Genomic DNA, 19,244 nt, shown 5'->3' with positions numbered 1-19,244 from the left:
AGGATAGAAAAAAAAAAAAAGAACGAAACTGATGTTCATAAAGATCTCTCATTGAAAGAAATTAAGAAAGTAAATTAAGTTATTTGAAATATCTGAAAAGTCTTTTGTGGATGTTCAGAGCCACCCTCACCAACATCAGGGTTTTTTCTTTGGGGTTGGCCACCAATGGCCGAAGTCCCAGAATACCTAAATCTATCCCCAAAGAAAACAGGGAACTAAAGCTTCTGTGGTCTTGTAGACTGATGGCAGGTGCTGGCAAAGGAAAGAAAGGTTCCTGTGTACACACTTCTGACGAAAGAAATGTTCTTTTGCATGGGAGAAGGCAGTATTTCCAGAACTTCAGTTTTTCTAGTATACTTCACAATTTTTATCATCTCTGAATATGAATCATACTACTATGTACTGATTCTTACTTAAATTAACACATTATTTTTTACTCAGACTTTATCAAAGGAATAATGCCCACCTATGAAATAACATGTTTCATCTGTTTGTTACATTTCTCCTAATATGTACAAATAAATATATATTATAACTTTACAAAAGACATCCATGAACCACCTAAAATTCTCTGTGTACCACCTAATGTATCAGGAAACACTGTACAATGACACAACCTTGGGAGGTGCTCCAGGATCTGAGGATGAGGAGAAGCCTAGCTATGCAGAGTAAGTAGAGAAAGTATTAATTAAAACTTTACCTCTAGATTATTTTTCCTATATGGTCTTGTGAATTGTCAAAATGTGGTTAGAATGAGTACTTCTATTGTTAGAGCAGTCCATTTAATTATTGGGACAATCCACTTATCCTTATATTGAGAGTAGATGTGAACTCACCTAATTACCTCTACTGTATCTCTACTGCCACCCAACCAAAAATTCTCTATAATAATACCATGTGACATTTTGCCAGATGCCTCATCAAAGTCCATATGCTCTGCCAGTTCTAACCCTATCTGTAATAAGAAAAAAAAATCTAGACTTGGTCCAAGTAATTCTTAGAAGCCCAGGACGATCTCTGTCACTTTTTTCTTTTCTAAGCACCCAGAAACCAACATTTTATTAACTTGTGCCAAAATATTGCCCAATATTTCATTTCAGCCTCATCAATCAGTGTTTTACAGGCTTTCCCTTCTCTCTGGCTTTGGAAAATCAGAACTATATGCTTGGCTTCTACATTTCTAATGTCTTGGAATCTCATGCTCAGGGTTCTTCATAGACATTAACAGTGGTGCCATAATTCTATTTGTATGAGATGAGATTGTAAAGCCCAGTTCATAACTTGTTAAATGTCTTAAGAGAAGCTAGTGACATGACTTTCCCTGAGCTTTATTCTCTTTTGCCAAGTTTTATTTTTTCCTTTTTAGTTTGGAAATAATTTTTACTTGACAGAGAAGCAAACGAGTCACTAGAAAGTTATGTGTTCTCTTACTTATTCATCAGTATTAAATGAACTGTAACAAGTAGGGAGTTTATACTTTTCTTTTTCTTCTTACTTAAAACATAAAGTGAATCTTTTTCTATTTCTTATGGTAAGCCATAGTTCAAAATTAGAGTTCAGTCTTCTTGAAACTGTGAACTGAAGTTTTACCGTATCAAATGTTCTTGGGACCAGAACCTTAGATTTTCCAGTTTTTTGCATTAATAGTAATGGTATTTATTATCATAATATTTAATTCAGCTTTTAAATTAACCAAACATCATTATTTTATCTGAAAATGGTGGGATGTGAGAGAGATTACAAAATAAGAATATTCCAAATGACCTTCTAAGTAAAGATGTGCAAGTTGAATGCAGAAAGAGAAAGAAGTAAGAAATTATCTATTTCTCTGAAAATAAGGAATGAAATATGAATTTAATCTCAGAAGAGTACATATTTTCTTATTCCCTAAAGAAAACTGTGAACTTTTGGTGACCCAACTAAAGACAGTTTCCTGACTTAAAACCTTAAAAATCAATTTAGTTTCAACGTACTAACTGTGAGAATTTTCTTCCCAAGGGCAGAACTGATGTCTTTTGTAGTATAAATGAAGAATGGGTGGAAGGTAATATTAACCAGTTCTCTTCCTTCTTTCTTGATTTAACCTGTGCCTGGGGAAACTCAATTCATAATTTCATCAATTTTGCACCGTTAATACACACCAAATTAACTTTAAATGGTATGGAATGATAGTCTAAGTGAGTAGGAGCCATTAAACCTAATGACACTTAAATGTATTCATCACATTGATGCATGTCTTTTAAAGGGCCATTATGTTTTTCCACAAGAGAGAAGGGGTTTGAAAGTGTAAACTTTATATTATCTATATGAACATTCTTTAGTATCCATTTGGTTCTTAAAACATATTAAAATGGAAGTTGGCTATAATAAAGTTATTTTTAAATTTTAATCAAAGGGGAACATTTCCTGTCACTCCCAAGAGTAAGGCTGTCGGAGGGTGCTTTGTCCATGGTGTTGAAACGGGCTCTTCCTCAGTGACCTCACTACAGAATTAGGTACAGAAAGAAAAAAAAAAAAAAAGGCATTTCTTCCAGTTAATGACTTACAAGAATACAAATATTGACTTTAAAAATTATGTATTCTTCAGTTTTATAATCAGCATGGAAAGAGGATTTGCAGACATTACTAGCTTGTATATTTGAGTGATGTGCTTGTAGGACGAATTGACAAATATTTGTTTTTAACCTATTTGAAGTATAGCTTGGAAATTTTTATCACTTTACTCCTACAATTTCTTGATTAATTAAATTACTAATATTTAATGGTTGTCAGTTTCTATTTCTTTTTTAAAAACTCTTCATTTCATAATCTTTTAGTCCCATAGTATTGCTTTCTCTCTGACTTTTATTACAATAGATACTTTGGACATTTTTCACATAATTTTAAATAAGAAAAATAATGCCTCCTCAAATAATGAGCCATTATTTCCATTACAATTTATATGTTTGTAGAATACTTATTGTCCATAACAAATTGTCAAGAAATACTTAATGCATATAATTGTGAGGCTTATGAAGAATTTTTATATATGGCCCTTGCCCCTGAGAAACCTTAAATAAAATAATTACTGCATTTGCATAAAAAATAAAATAACAACACAAAGCAGTGTATATTACTAGAATTTAAGGTCATTGAGGGACTGGACCTGTTTGATATTTTATAGATTTATCTCAAGTATGTAACACAGTTCCTAAGTCATAGTGAGTGCACAAAAAGTATTTGTTAAATGCCATAGAACATTAGTGAATGAATAAGTGCAAAAAGAGCTAGAATTTGTGGCACAAATCAGATGATGTTGATTTACAGCTACCCACTTAAGAAGGGGTATGCATTGTCCAATTATTATGTTACAGAAATTGATATACATTTATCTGTTTTCCTCCATGCATTAAATTATGTAAAGCAAAAATAAGTCTAACATGTTTTCATGTATATTAAATGTTAGGTATTTTTTAAGTGTTTTACACATGGCACCTCACTTATTGCTCACTACAATTATTACAATTTCCTCTTTACAAATGAGGAAAGTTAAGAGACTGTCTTAAGTAACCCAGTCGGTAATTAGAAATTCAGAATAAAACTCAGCCTGTCTAATGCTGTGTTTTTAACTATTACTATGCCAAAACCCCAAACTATCCTTGAGCATCAAAGAGCTTTTGTAATTTTCATGCCATCATGTGAATTCTAGCTCTTTGGAAATCTTTCTCTTGATCTGTTTATGGAAGATCTGTTACCTAGGCAACCTTGCTTTTCTAATTAACAGTAGAGAAGTCACTTTCCTCCCTCTTCATAACAGGCAAAAAGAAACTTTATTCATGGGGAAAAGCATAAAATCCCAAAGCCAGAGCCATCCTTTGGGTTTATGTAGAAAGCAGAGGAAGAAAAATGACAGAGTGGGAAAAGAATAGATAGTCCTCTCTACCCTCTACCCTAAGTTGGAAAGGTTTTGTGGGGACTCCAGTGATTATTCTCTAACAACTAGACTGTTCTCTCCTACTTCTTTTTGAAGTGAAGTAGCTGTGGCATGAGGTTCAGCCAAAGACTTTTGAAACAATGTTCCACACAGAGGCTTATTTTTCAGTTTCCAACAAGACCAATATCAAACACCCTGAGCTAGATTGATAATGTTTATACAATTATATTAAACTTATATACAGTTTAATAAGCCCATTATATAATTTCCTCACAGTATTTCTCAGTCTGATATTTCTTATCTTTATGCCACATTTTTTAAACCAAAACTTTTAAATCCAGCATCTATTATTCAGCTGTCACCACTAATCATCACTGAAGTTTGTCCAGAAAACTTATCAATCATCTTGAACTTAACTCACTTATGATCACTTTTCGTAAAGAAGTACAAAAAGAACAGATTTAGTAGCTTAGCTGTGTTAATCACATAGAATTCTTACCATTCTTAAATTTGCATCTGGACATCCAGCTAGAAACTTAAAAATGAAAGTTAACTAAGCCCAATAGTTCTGAAGACATTCCACACACTGACAATACCTAAACACTTATTTTCCTTACTGGAAAACACCAAAGACAATCTGATTTTCCTTGCTGAAATAATAATAAAGTTATGCATTAGGTGAAGTGTATTAGTTTGTTCTCACACTAGTAATAAAGACATATCTGAGACTGGGTAATTTATAAAGGAAAGAGGTTTAATTGACTCACAGTTCTGCATGGCTGGGGAGACATCAGGAATCTTGTAATCATAGTGGAAGAGAAGGCAAACACATCCTTCTTCACATAGTGGCAATAAGGAGAAGTGCAAAGAAAAAGGGGGGAAGCTCCTTATAAAACCATCAGATCTTGTGAGAACACACTCACTATCATGAGAACAGCATGGAGGTAACTGCCCCCATGATTCAATTGCCTCCTACCGGGTAACTCCCATGACATGTTGAGATTATGGGAACTACAATTTAAGTTAGGGTTTGAGCGATGGACACAGAACCAAACCTTATCATTCTGCCCCTGGCCCCTCCCGAATCTCATGTCCTCACATTTCAAAACACAATCATGCCTTTCCAACAGTCCCCCAGAGTCTTAACTCATTCCAGCATTAACCCAAAAGTCCAAGTCCAAAGTCTCATCTGAAAGCAAGTCCCTTCTGCCTATGAGCTTGCAAAATTAAAAGCAAGTAAGTTACTTCCCAGATACAATGGGGGTACAAGCATTGGACTAATAGACCCATTCCAAATGGGAGAAATTGGCCAAAACAAAGGGGTTACAAGTCCCACCCAGGTTCAAAATCCAATATGGCAGTCATTAAACCTTAAAGTTCCAAAATGCTCTCCTTCGACTTCATGTCTCACATCCAGGTCATGTTGATGCAAGAGGTGGGCTCCCACGACCTTGGACAGCTCTGCCCCTGTGGCTTCGCATGAGACAGCCCAACTCCTGGCTGCTTTCACAGGCGGGTGTTGTCTGTGGCTTTTCCAGGCACACAGTACAAACTGTCAGCGGATCTACCATTCTGTGATCTGGAGGACAGTGGCCCTCTTCTCACAGCTCTACTAGGCAGTGCCCCCAACCCCACATTTCTCTTCCACACTTCCCTAACAGAGGTTTTCCATGAATGTTCTGCCCCAGCAGCAAACTTCTCCCTAGACATCCAGGTGATTCCATACATCCTCTGAAATCTACGTGGAGGTTCCCAAACCTCAGTTCTTGATACCCTAAATCATCACTCTCGAGTTCAAAGTTTCACAAATCTCTAGGGCAGGGACAAAATCCCACCAGTCTCTTTGCTAAAACATAGCAAGAGTGACCTTTACTCTAGGCCCCATCAAGTTCCTCGTCTCCATCTGAAACCACCTCAGCCTGCACTTAATTGTCTATATCTCTATCAGCATTTTGGCCAAAGCCATTCAACAAGTCTCTAGGAAGTTGCAAACTTTCCCACATCTTCCTGTCTTCTGAGCCCTCCAAGTCTCCAGAAAGTTCCAAACTTTTCCACATTTTCCTGTCTTCTTCTGAGCCCTCCAAACTGTTTTAACCTCTGCCTGCTACCAATTTCCAAAGTTGCTTTCACATTTTCAGGTATCCTCATAGCAGCACCCCACTCCTGGTACCAATTTACTGTATTAGTCTATTCTCATGCTGCTAATAAAGACATATCTGACACTAGGTAATTTATAAAGGAAAGAGGCTTAATTGACTCACTTTCGGATGGCTTGGGAAACCTCAGGAAACTTACAATCATGATGGAAGGGGAAGTAAACATGTCTTTCTTCACGTAGCAGCAGTAAGAAGAAGTGCCAAGCAAAAAGGGGAGAATCCCCTTATAAAACATCAGATCTCATGGGAACTCACTCACTATCACAAGAACAGTATGGAAGTAACAGGCACCATGATTCAATTACCTCCCACCAGGCCCCTCCCATGACACATGCAGTTTATGGGAACTATAATTCAAGATGAGATTTGGGTAGGGACACAGCCAAACCATATCACGAAGTGACTGACATATTATTGATATGCTTTCCAGTCCTGTATATATCAGTAAATATCTAGAGGTTTGTAAATTAAGTGTGTGATCGCTTGCTCCAGAATATTTTTTTCCCAGTTATTGAATTACGTATGCTGTTATCCAATTATTGTATATAAAAAGAAGAAAATAAACTTCATCATTTATAAAGACCCTAGGAGAAGGGATGAGATAGCACATAACACATCTTAAATTTCTTCTTAAAAATTTGACATTACATAGCAATCCCTGCTTTACATTCCCTCTGTACAATGAAAAACAATATTAAACATAATTTGAGATTAAACTTTTCCTGTACTTTAAAATATATCATGTTAACACATGAATAAATTGCACTGCTAGGTTTTCTTTTACTCTTTATGGCCTTAACTTTTTCACATTATTTTTCATCCCATTATACTAAGCTTAATCTATATTTCACTGCCCTAAGGAATTTCTTTCTCCTTTTATACTAACTGCTTTTATGTACGTTAATGAAAATTTTGCATGCCAAGGAGAAGAGGTGAAAACATTCAGACACACACTCTTGACTTCCTTAATGGACATTCATAAGAAGTGAAACATTTCTTTCTCAGTGTCTGTAATATATGTTACAAATGAGATCAGGTTAACATTAATGTGACCACAAACTGCCAGCTGTTCAAATTTACACATTCATCGTGTTGCTTGTTTTACTAGTGCCCAAGGGAAATACCATCTTCTGGGACTTTTCTTCCTCCCATCAGGATATTTAAGCTGGAAGCTTTGTCAGACTGCGTCAGTGTTCCCTGAGTAAGCAGGAATGCAAACTGCAATTTTAGCATTAGCATTCTACTTAGAACAAAGGGAGGTGCCTGGAAGCAGTACACATTAGTGCAGAGTTTTCTGGTTTCCCTTTAAAGAGAAGGCACAGCCATTTGACTCTTGAGCTTATTTAAACATGTCACCAGTCCTTGACTCCAGAACTGAAGCCTTATATGTTCTTTCTATTTGGCTGAGCCAGTAATTTTTGATCACTTCTTCTTCCCAAGAGGTAAGTTTGCTTGTTGTGGTAAGGGAGGTATATTTGTTTTGCTAAGGGGTTATATTCTTGTCAAAGATTTGTCATAAACATATTAAGGAAGATGTGGTTAACTAAATCACATTTCATAAAATATTGCTGATATTCCAAATAAGCCTAGTTTTGGAGTTAGAAATGATCAGGAGAAAATTTAAGTTTTCAAGTGAGCATTTAAATAGCAAAGAATTTGTACGGTCTGACTTATGATTCCTGCAAAGAAATTGTAAATCATGTATTATAAAATTGTTCCTAATTTGTCATTAGTGTAGAAAGCTGTTTTCCTTTCATCAAACTGTATAAAACTAATTTCTTCGGGTTCTTCACTCTGAGTCTCTCTGATCTGATTGACCAGGAGAGAGCTGCTAACTACAGTAGCATGCTGCCATTCCTACACTTGGCAGGTTGACAGTAGTTGGGCGAAGGAGTTTAAATTAGTTTCTATTTAGAGTTTATCCCAGATTATATAATAATTTTGTACTGCAGGCTTTGCTCTAGAATGTAAGTGAAAATTAATGCTCTTGATCTAGAAACATTTTAAATTGAATTAATTTGAATGTGATATGCTGTTGTTTTGTAGTTGTACAAATTGAATACGTCTGTAGTATATGAGAGTTTATACATGTTCTCCTGGTTGGGAGCTTTCACAGGTTAAGGTTGATGTGCCATATCTGCTCTTAAGTAAATGTGTTGTATTATTTATTGTTAAACTATCAAGTGTGTACATTTTCAAAAATAGCTACCATGAAGGTAATGGTTTAGTTTAAAACTTGGAGACTCTCACAGGTGAAACTGGATTTAAATACAGCTATTTTTCTTATTGACTCCAATACCATTTGGCATTAAGTGGGTACCAGTTAAACTCCCACCTCAGCAAGAGGGGAAAGGTTGTTGGCCAGTGCTCTAAAGGCAGTTTTATCTCTAGCAAGACTTATAATATTTTTGCAGGTGTTCAGAAATCTATCCTGAAATGGTGGTAATTATTGTTACTGTCAGAGTCATCTCATTCCTAATAACATAGAGAGCTGTCTTACTTGTGCTGTCCTTAATTCCTCACACCTACCTAATGTCCCAAACCTCAACTTGTTTGAGGTCACTTAGGTGTAATAGCAAAGCAATTACATAAGAATAGTGCCATTATTGTGTGGACAAACTAAGAGCAATGTTTTCCAACCTTAACTGCACATTGGAAGATGTTACCGGAAAGGGGTCCTGATCCATACCCCAAGGGAGAGTTCTCAGATCTTGAACAAGAAAGAATTCAAGGCAAATTCATAGAGTAAAATGAAAGCAAGTTTATTAGAGAAGTAAAGAAACAAAGGAATGGCTACTCCATAGGCAGAGCAGCAGCATGAGCTACTCATTGGCTATTTTTATGGCTATTTCTTGATTACATGCTAAACAAGGGGTAGATTATTCATGAGTTTTCTGGGAAAGGGTTGGGCAATTCCCAGAATTTAGGGTTCCGCTCACTTTTTAGACCATATAGGTTGATTTCCTTACATTGCCATGGCATTTATAAACTGTCATGGTGCTGGTAGGAGTGTCTTTTAGCATGCTAATGAATTATAATTAGCATATAATGAGCAGTAAGGATGACCGGAAGTCACTTTCATGGCCATCTTGGTTTTGGTGGGTTTAGGCCAGTTTCTTTACCGCATCCTGTTTTATCAGCAAGGTCTTTTTGACCTGTACCTTGTGCCAACCTCCATCCTGTGACTTAGAATATCTAACCTCCTGGGAATAGAGCCCAATAGGTCTCAGCCTTATATTACCCAACCCCTGTTCAAAATGGAGTTGCTCTAGTTCAAACACCTCTGACAGAATCACATGGTGGGCTCCATGCATCAGTATTTTTTAAAGGTCTTCTTGTAATTCTAAGATTTATTAAGGTTGAGAACCTCTGCCTTAGTAAGAATTGTCTTCCTTCATGATTTTAAAAGTTATTTGAGGCTGGGCACGGTAGCTCACACCTATAATCCCAGCACTTTGGGAGGCCAAGGCAGGCATATCACAAGGTCAGGAGATCCAGACCATCCTTGCCAACATGGTGAAACCCTGTCTCTACTAAAAATACAAAAATTAGCTGGGCGTGGTGGTGCACACCTGTAGTCCCAGCTACTCAGGAGGCTGAGTCAGGAGAATTGCTTGTACTCGGGAGGCTGAGTCAGGAGAATTGCTTGAACTTGGGAGGTGGAGATTGCAGTGAGCAGAGATCACACCACTGCATTCTAGCTTGGGCTACAGAGTGAGACTCTGTCTCAAGAAAAAAAAAAAAAGTTATTTGAAACTGCTCTTCCACCCCACCCCCAGACAGCAATATCAAGTAGTATGTTATTTATCTACTTATAAGACAAAGTGAGAAGTGGGGTCTCAAGCTTAACCTAACAATCTTGAGTTATGGGACATGACATAAAATTCATAGGGGTGCAAATGTGATGCTTTATCTAAATGCTAATATACTTGAGGTCAACTCTGGAAAAGTAAACTTTAAAAGGGTGTGACTTTTAAAGTTTACTTTTACTCTTTTTACTTTAAATGTTACTTTTCCTTTCTCTTTTTTTTTTTTTTTTTGAGGTGGAGTTTCGCTCTTATTGCCCAGGCTAGAGAGCAATGGCGTGATCTCAGCTCACCGCAACCTCTGCCTCCCGGGTTCAAGTGATTCTCCTGCCTCAGCCTCCCAAATAGCTGGGATTACATGCATGCACCACCATACCCAGCTAATTTTGTATTTTTAGTAGAGATGGAGTTTTTCCATGTTGGTAAGGCTGGTCTCGAACTCCTGACCTCAAGTATTCCACCTGCCTCGGCCTGCCAAAGTGTTGGGATTACAGGTGTGAGCCACCGCTCCCAGACTTACTTTTCCATATCTAAATGTAATAAAGTTGTGTTTGAGTTATTCAGCAATGTTTATCACAGTTCTGTGTCTGAGACCCATCTTAGTCTGAAGTTTGGAAAACACTCACTCCAGCCAGTTTGCTCAGGTAGAAAAAGTGACTAGAATACTGCATTTATAGGGTTGCTGAAAGAATTGAAGATATAATGCATGATGAAAGTCTAGCATAGTGCCTGACATACAGTGGGTATTTAATATGTTAGTTTTCACCTTCCTTCCTCAGCTTATTAATTTTAACATTAAAGCGTCTCAGGTTAACCTTAAGGCAATGAGTAGAGAAAAACTATTATTTCCCATATATTATAATGGTTCATCTGTTGTTTTTCAAAGAGGATTAATTCAAAGCTTTGCCTGGAACATGAGGTGTATTTTTTGCAATTTACTTCAAATAATTAAAGAAATTCAAAGTCATTAAAAAATCATGCAGAAAATGCGAAGTTTATTAATTTGTCTAAATGTTAAAATAAAGAAAAGAAATAACTAAAATATGCCCTTATTTTGGTCATTGGCAAATATACTGCAGAAAGCATTTCAAATTATTTGTGTGTGTTCATATTTTTTAATTGAAAAGGTACCAGGGGTTAACTTGTATGTATTACTTTTCGAGTATCTTAATTTTTTTTTCAGTTTTGTAAATGACTATTGTCACTTATTGGCACAAGTTCTTTAAAGGCCTCTCACAAATCTTAATCCATGTGCATAGCACTCACCTGTATCCAACAAACTAACTACAGATTTCTAGCTGTTTTTTCCTATATCTTCCTTCACACACACAGACACACACACACACACACACACACACACTCACACACCCTGAAAGACAGGGAAAAGAGAGAGAAATGGAGACTCAGGCACAAAGATACAAAGAGTGAGTGAGAGATTTTTCCACAACATATATTCCAAGATCTTAGCCAACATAAATGTTGATCACAACTGACTACTGCCAAAGCAATCCAATAAATACCAAAGTGACATGTTCTTCATTATGCAGAGAATCCCATTCCCTCTTGGGTGCCATGTCCATAGCTCAATTTCTGAAGACAATATTTAAGTCATTTTTAATCATACAACTTCTGGACATCAGACTCTGAATCTCAATCCAGAAATTTCTAATACTTTTTCTATTCCAGTTGAATTCTCAATAATTTATATTTGTGTATAAGAAACCTGATGCTATACTGTGAAACTGGAGTTAAGCAACTGTGATTTATAATGAAACCCTGGATTCCAAGTTGCTTGACTACAGTTGATTAAATGCACAGCAGCCTTCAAATGACTTACATTTGCTATATTCTTTCTAATAATGATAACCAACTACACGATAACTTAATTTAATAATGACAGTGTTTTCCTAAGATAAGAATGTTTGTGATTTTTGCACATTGATTTTGTATCCTGAGACTTTGAGGAAGTTGCTTATCAGCTTAAGGAGATTTTGGGCTGACACAATGGGGTTTTCTAAATATACAGTCATGTCATCTGCAAACAAAGACAATTTGACGTCCTCTCTTCCTATTTGAATACCCTTTATTTCTTTCTCTTGCCTGATTGCCCCAGCCATAACTTCCAACACTATGTTGAATAGGAGTGATGACAGAGGGTATCCTTGTCTTGTGCTAGTTTTCAAACGAAATACTTCCAGCTTTTCCCCATTCAGTATATTGGCTGTGGGTTTGTCATAAATAGCTCTTATTATTTTGAGATATGTTCCATCACTACCTAGTTTATTGAGAGTTTTTAGCATGAAAGGGTGTTGAATTTTATCGAAGGCCTTTTCTGCATCTGTTGAGATGATCAAGTGGTTTTTGTCTTTGGCTCTGTTTATGTGATGGATTACGTTTATTGATTTGCATATGTTAAACCAGCCTTGCATCCCAGGGATGAAACCGACTTGATCATGGTGGATAAGCTTTTCGATGTGCTGCTGTATTTGGTCTGACAGTATTTTATTGAGGATTTTTGCATCAATGTTCATCAGGGATATTGGCCTGAAATTTTCTTTTTTTGTCGTGTCTCTGCCAGGTTTTGGTATCAGGATTATGCTGGCCTCATAAAATGAGTTAGGGAGGAGTCCCTGTTTTTCTATTGTTTGGAATAATTTCAGAAGGAATAGCACCAGCTCCTCTTTGTACCTCTAGTAGAATTCAGCTGTGAATCCTTCTGGTCCTGGGCTTTTTTGTTTGTTTTAGGCTATTAATTACTGCCTCAATTTCAGAACTTGTTATTGGTCTATTCAAGGATTCGAATTCTTCCTAGCTTAGTCTTGGGAGGGTGTGTGTGCCCAGGAATTTATCCATTTCTTCTATATTTTCTAGTTTGTTTGTGTAGAGGTGTTTATAGTATTCTCTGATGGTAGTCTGTAGTTCTGTGGGATCAGTGGTGATCTCCCCTTTATCATTTTTTATTGTGTCTATTTGATTCTTCTCTTTTCTTCTTTATTAGTCTGGCTAGCAGTCTATCATTTTGTTAATATTTTCAAAAAACCAGCTCCAGAATTCATTGATTTTTTAAAGGGCTTTTCTTGTCTCTATCTACTTCAGTTCTGCTCTGATCTTACTTATTTCTTGTCTTCTGCTAGCTTTTGAATTTGTTTGCTCTTGCTCCTCTAGTTCTTTTCATTGTGATGTTAGGGTGTCAATTTTACATCTGTCCTGCTTTCTCCTGTGGGCATTTAGTGCTATAAATTTCCCTCTACACACTGCTTTAGCTATGTCAGAGATTCTGATACATTGTGTCTTTGTTCTAATTGGTTTCAAAGAACTCATTTATTTCTGCCTTAATTTCATTATTTACCCAGTGGTCATTCAGGAGCAGGTTGTCCAGTTTTTAGTGAGTTTCTTAATCCTGAGGTCTAATTTCATTGCACTGTGGGCTGAGAGACTGTTATGATTTCAGTTATTTTGCTTTTGCTGAGGAGTGTTTTACTTCCAATTACATGGTCTATTTTAGAATAAGTGTGATATGGTGCTGAGAAGAATGTATATTCTGTTGATTATGGGTAGAGAGTTCTGTAGATGTCTATTATGTCTGCTTGGTCCAGAACTGAGTTCAAGTCCTGAATATCCTTGTTAATTTTTTGTCTCGTTGATCTCTATAATATTGAGAGTGGAGTGTTAAAGTCTCCCACTATTATTGTGTGGGAGTCTAAGTCCCTTCGTAGGTCTCTAAGAACTTGCTTTATTTTGCTCATTAGTTGATGCAGTTTCTTCACAGTGTCGATGTTCTTTACAATTTGGTATGTTTTTATAGTGGCTGGTACTGGTTTTTCCTCTCATATTTAGTGCTTTCTTCAGGAGCTCTTGTAAGGCAGGCCTGGTGGTGACAAAATCTCAGCATTTGCTTGTCGGTAAAGGATTTTATTTCTCCTTTGCTTATGAAGTTTAGTTTGGCTGGATATGAAATTCTGGGTTGAAAAATCTTTTCTTTAAGAATGTTGAATATTGGCCCCCATTCTCTTCTGGCTTGTAGGGTTTCTGCAGAGAGATCCGCTGTTAGTCTGATGGGCTTCCCTTTGTGAGTAACCTGACCTTTCTCTCGGGCTGCCCTTAACTTTTTTTTTTTTTTTTCATTTCAACCTTGGTGAATCTGATGATTATGTGTCTTGGGGTTGCTCTTCTCGAGGAGTATCTTTGTGGTGTTCTCTGTATTTCCTGAATTTGAATGTTTGCCTGTCTTGCTAGGTTGGGGAAGTTCTCCTGGATAATATCCTGAAGAGTGTTTTCCAACTTGATTCCATTATCCCCGTCAATTTCAGGTACACCAATCAAAAGTAGGTTTGATCTTTTCACATAGTCCCATATTTCTTGGAGGCTTTGTTCGTTCCTTTTCATTCTTTTTTCTCTAATCTTGTCTTCATGCTTTATTTCATTAAGTTGATCTTCAATCTCTGATATCTCTTCTGCTACATAAATTTGGCTATTGATACTTGTGTATGCTTCACAAAGTTCTTGTGCTGTGTTTTTCAGCTCCATCAGGTCATTCATGTTCTTCTCTAAACTGGTTATTCTAGTTAGCAATTCCTCTAACTTTTTTTGAAGGTTCTTAGCTTCCTTGCATTGGGTTAGAACATGCTCCTTTAGCTCGGAGGAGTTTCTCGTTACCCATCTTCTGAAGCCTATTTCTGTCAATTCGTCAAACATATTCTCTGTTCAGTTTTGTTCCCTTGCTGGCGAGGAGTTGTGATCCTTTGGAGAAGAAAAGGCAATCTGGTTTTTGGAATTTTCAGCCTTTTTGCACTTTTTCCTCATCTTGGTAGATTTATCTACCTTTGGTCTTTGATGTTGGTGATTCTTGTATGGTCTTTTTGTGTGGACATTCTTTATGTTGATGTTGATGCTATTTCTTTCTGTTTGTTAGTTTTCCTTCTAACAGTCAGGCCCCTCTGTTGCAGGTCTGCTGGAGTTTGCTGGAGGTCCACTCCAGACTCTGTTTGCCTGGGTATCACCAGCGGAGGCTGCAGAACAGCAAAGATTGCTGCCTGTTTCTTCCCCTGGAAGCTTCGTCCCAGAGGGGCACCTGCCAAATGCTAGCCGAAGCTCACCTGTATGAGGTGTCTGTTGACCCCTGCTGGGAGGTGTCTCCCAGTCAGGAGGCACGGGGGTCAGGAACCCACTTGAGGAGGCAGTCTGTACCTTAGCAGAGCTCGAGTGCTTTGCTGGGAGATCCATTGCTCCCTTCAGAGCCAGCAGGCAGGAACGTTTAAGTCTGCTGAAGCTGTGTCCACAGCCGCCCCTTCCCCCAGGTGCTTTGTCCCAGGGAGTTGGGAGTTTTATCTATAAGCCCCTGACTGGGGCTGCTGCTTTTCTTTCAGAGATGCCCTGTCCAACCCAGAGAGGCAGTCTGGCTACAGCAGCTTTGTGGTGCTGTAGTGGGCTCCACCCAGTCCAAACTTCCCAGTGGCTTTGTTTACACTGTGTGGGGAAAATCACCTACTCAAGCCTCAGTAATGGCAGATGCCCCTCCCCCCACCAAGCTCCAGCATCCTAGGTTGACTTCAGACTGCTGTGCTGGCAGCGAGAATTTAAAGCCAGTGGATCTTAGCTTGCTGGGCTCCGTGGCGGTGGGATCTGCTGAGCTAGACCACTTGGGTCCCTGGCTTCAGCACCCTTTCCAGGGGAGGGAATGGTTCTATCTCGCTGGTGTTCCAGGAGCCACTGGGTTTGAAAAAAATGACTCCTCCAGCTAGCTTGCTGTCTCCCCAAACAGCCACCCAGTTTTGTGCTTGAAACCTAAAGCCCTGGTGGTATAGGCTTCCGAGGGAATCTCCTGGTCTGTGGGTTGTGAAGACCATGGGAAAAGCATAGTATCTGGGCCTCGAATGCACCGTTCCTCATGGCACAGTCCCTCACAGCTTCCCTTAGCTAGGGCAGGGAGTTCCCCAACCCATTGTGCTTCCTAGGTGAGGCAATGCCCCACCTTGCTTTAGCTTGCCCTCTGTGGGCTGCACCCACTGTCTAACCAGTCCCAGTGAGATGAGCCGGGTACCTCAGTTGGAAATGCAGAAATCACCCACCTTCTGCGTTGATCTCGCTGGGAGCTGCAGACAGGAGCTGTTCCTATTCGGTCATCTTGCCAGCCACCCCCAACTTTTAAATTACATAATGTATTTTGGCTGGGCTTGGTGGCGCATGCCTGTAATCCCAGCACTTTGGGAGGCCAAGGCAGGCGGATCACCTGAGGTCGGGATTTCAAGACCAGTGTGAGAAACATGGAGAAACTCCATCTCTACTAAAAATACAAAATTAGCTGGGCATGGTGGCACATGCATATAATCCCAGCTACTCAGGAGGCTGAGGCGGGCGAATTGCTTGAAACTGGGAGGCAGAGATTGCAATGAGCTGAGATCATGCCATTGCACTCCAGCCTGGGCAACAAGAGCGAAACTCCATCTCAAAAACAAAACAAAAATTCATTTTGCCTTAATAAATCAGTTTTTCAAAAAGGTTGACACTAATAACTCATTTTTAATTCAAGTAGAGAGAAACATGCCATCCTCATTTTTGTAATTAAATATTTATAAAGTACCCATAGCATGTTTTGTGCATATTAAGTCATAGGCCTAAATCAGTTGTACCTTCTTGCAAGAAGCCTAAATCCAATTTAAATAAATGATATGAACCCTACGAAAATTGAATTAGAGATTGGTTTATTTTCATATTTCAGAAAATAATGTTTCTGAAACACATTGAACAAAACTAGTTTGAAACATTTCAAATGCTTTAATCACTCAAAGTATTTTAGGGTAAGGTGCTATTGGCCTAATTCATGTGGCCAAAAATTAAATTGCAGTGGAACTTAGAACCCACAAGAGCATTACTATAGGAATATATGTGAGGAGGGCCATCTGCCATCCTCAATGAGCTTCCCTCCAGCCCCCACTGAAAAAGACTCTTTGAGGTTTAGGCTGAGTGTACTTCTCAGAGGGCACATCTGAGAAAATGCCCCGTGTGTGTATACTCCTTCCATCTCTAATGGCATGAATAATGAATAAGAAGCTTATGAAATATGCACTCAAATAGCCTTCCTCTCTTTTTAAGAAAACACTATGCCACACCTATAGTAAAGAAAAAAAAACGAAATGCTGAAATAAGATTTGTCTTGAATTTAATGATTTTGACATAAATAATTTTTTTGTATGGAAATTTGAGTTCATTCTTTCTGAGAGAATTATTCTGGGGGTAGGAAACCAACACTACACATTTGAAATCAGCATTTTCATACCCAATTACTATGCTATAAATTAGAAAAAACAAATAACTTCATCTAGAAGATACATAATTTGAGAGCTGTTGACTCTGTCTTTTAAAAAGAACCAATTTTTTATCTGTTTAGCACAAAGAGGAAAAATTCTATATTAAGGTTCCCTTTGATGCCCACATAAAGCAAAGTCTCTCTCTCTCTTCCAGTCTAACTCTATTTCTACCTCTCCCTCCCTCCTTCCTTCCCTCTTGTTTCTTTAGAGAAAACAATTAAATTATACTCCTAGAATTCTATTATAAATGGAAGAAATGAAGGGAGATGGAGAGGGAAGAAAAGAAAGAAAGGAATCAGGATTGTTTGGTAAAAACTGATATGCTGGCAGAAATAAAGCAAATCCTCTTTAATTTAAAATTTTATTTAAAGATCTTATGTTTAAACAATAATGAAAGATAAATTATAGAAGTGAATGACCATTTATATCTTCATTCAGTAGTATTCACAAAAACATAAATTATTACACAGTAGCCTTATCAAAATAGTCCTATAGGAAAAACATCACAGTAAAGTTCAGGAGGTATTTAGAAATTCAATGAGCTAGTATACATGAAAATTATTTGTAAAACTAAAATATATAACGTAATAGTATTAAAAATGTATTTTTCTAAACTTTTTTGTAAATACAAAAAGTCTAATTGTTAGTTTTACTTTTTATTTTTTATTTTATTTTTATTTTTTTGAGATATACCTAATGTAAATGATGAGTTAATGGGTGCAGCACACCAACAAGGCACATGTATACATATGTAACAAACCTGCACGTTGTGCACAGGTACCCTAGAACTTAGAGTATAATAACAAAAAAAAATTTTTAAAAACTTTTAAAGTAGAATTTAAACTGCTTAGTATTCAGCTTGGTATGTGGATGCATACATATATGTGTTGGAAACAGCTAATAACAGAATAATAAAACGGAAGCTAATTTCTACATCATGAAAATGAATTTATTAGAGTTCTGCTCATAATTCTGTTACCATTACTGACCTTTTTTTGTTTAACCTAAGCCTGCTAAAACCTCTACATTTATACTGAAAATAAATGTGACTATGATGAGCATTCATCAGCTTTTGAAAGATTAAAGTGCCTCTATTGCTCACACATGTATGGATTTTTTATTTTACATAGGTAGCTAGGATCCAGGTTATGTCAATATCGCTTGAACAAAGACAGTTGTAATCAAGGAATAAACATTTATTTAAACTCACAAATAAATGTTCATCCTATGGGAATTATAAAATCAATGAACACATTCTTCTCTATTATGAAATAGTAGCCTCTGGCTGCATCAAATTTTCCTTGGATAAGTTGGGGAAGAGATGTGGGGAAAGGAAAGAATCAACGCAAAGAAGCATTTAATTGGTATAAGTGAATTCACATTTTTCTTACTTGCACTTCAGATATTAAAACATACAGTGTTTGAACCAAACCTGACTTAGGATTAAATCGGAAATGACAAAAAGATGCTTTACCAGCTAAACTTCAACACGTTGATATGTTTTATATTATAATACCTCATACATGTAATCTATTCAATCAGATTTTACAAGTATTGGTGACAGAGACAATAAATATCTTCAAACTCATAGATCAGTTGATTTTTTTTTTTTTTTTGACGGAGTCTCACTCTGTCGCCCAGGCTGGAGTGCAGTGGCGCGATCTCGGCTCACTGCAAGCTCCGCCTCCTGGGTTCAGCCATTCTCCTGCCTCAGCCTCCCAAGTAGCTGGGACTACAGGCGCCCGCCACCACGCCCGGCTAAATTTTTGTATTTTTGGTAGAGACGGGGTTTCATCGTGTTAGCCAGGATGGTCTCCATCTCCTGACCTTGTGATCCGGCCGCCTCCGCCTCCCAAAGTGCTGAGATTACAGGCGTGAGCCGCCACGCCTGGCTAATCAGTTGCTTTTTAAACTAATTCAGTGTCAGAGAAATAAACCTAAATTTTCAGTCTAGTAACATTTTTGCTGTTTTCAATGTCTCCCCTTTCGTAGGCTCTTAAAATTTGACATGTGGATGAATTTCAATCTATTTGTATGTAAAATTTAACATGATTGAATTAAA

General features: G+C 37.5%; 1 protein-coding gene across 3 annotated transcripts in view; it reads left to right on the top strand.

The window, feature by feature from the left end:
- Positions 1-19,244, top strand: part of SYBU (syntabulin) — a 117,782-nt gene that overhangs the window by 3,313 nt on the left and 95,225 nt on the right. Inside the window, exon 1 of one of the 3 annotated variants that reach the window (XM_055287080.1) lies at positions 7,256-7,511. The exons of the other annotated variants lie outside the window; for them this stretch is intronic. The gene's annotated coding sequence lies outside the window, so the exon portion shown is untranslated. Of the gene's footprint in view, positions 1-7,255; positions 7,512-19,244 lie in introns of those variants that run through there. 3 annotated transcript variants of the gene reach the window in all.

Source organism: Symphalangus syndactylus, chromosome 7 (assembly GCF_028878055.3).
Source record: "Symphalangus syndactylus isolate Jambi chromosome 7, NHGRI_mSymSyn1-v2.1_pri, whole genome shotgun sequence".
Taxonomy (NCBI): Eukaryota; Metazoa; Chordata; class Mammalia; order Primates; family Hylobatidae; genus Symphalangus; species Symphalangus syndactylus.
This window is presented reverse-complemented; position numbering and strand designations above follow the sequence as displayed.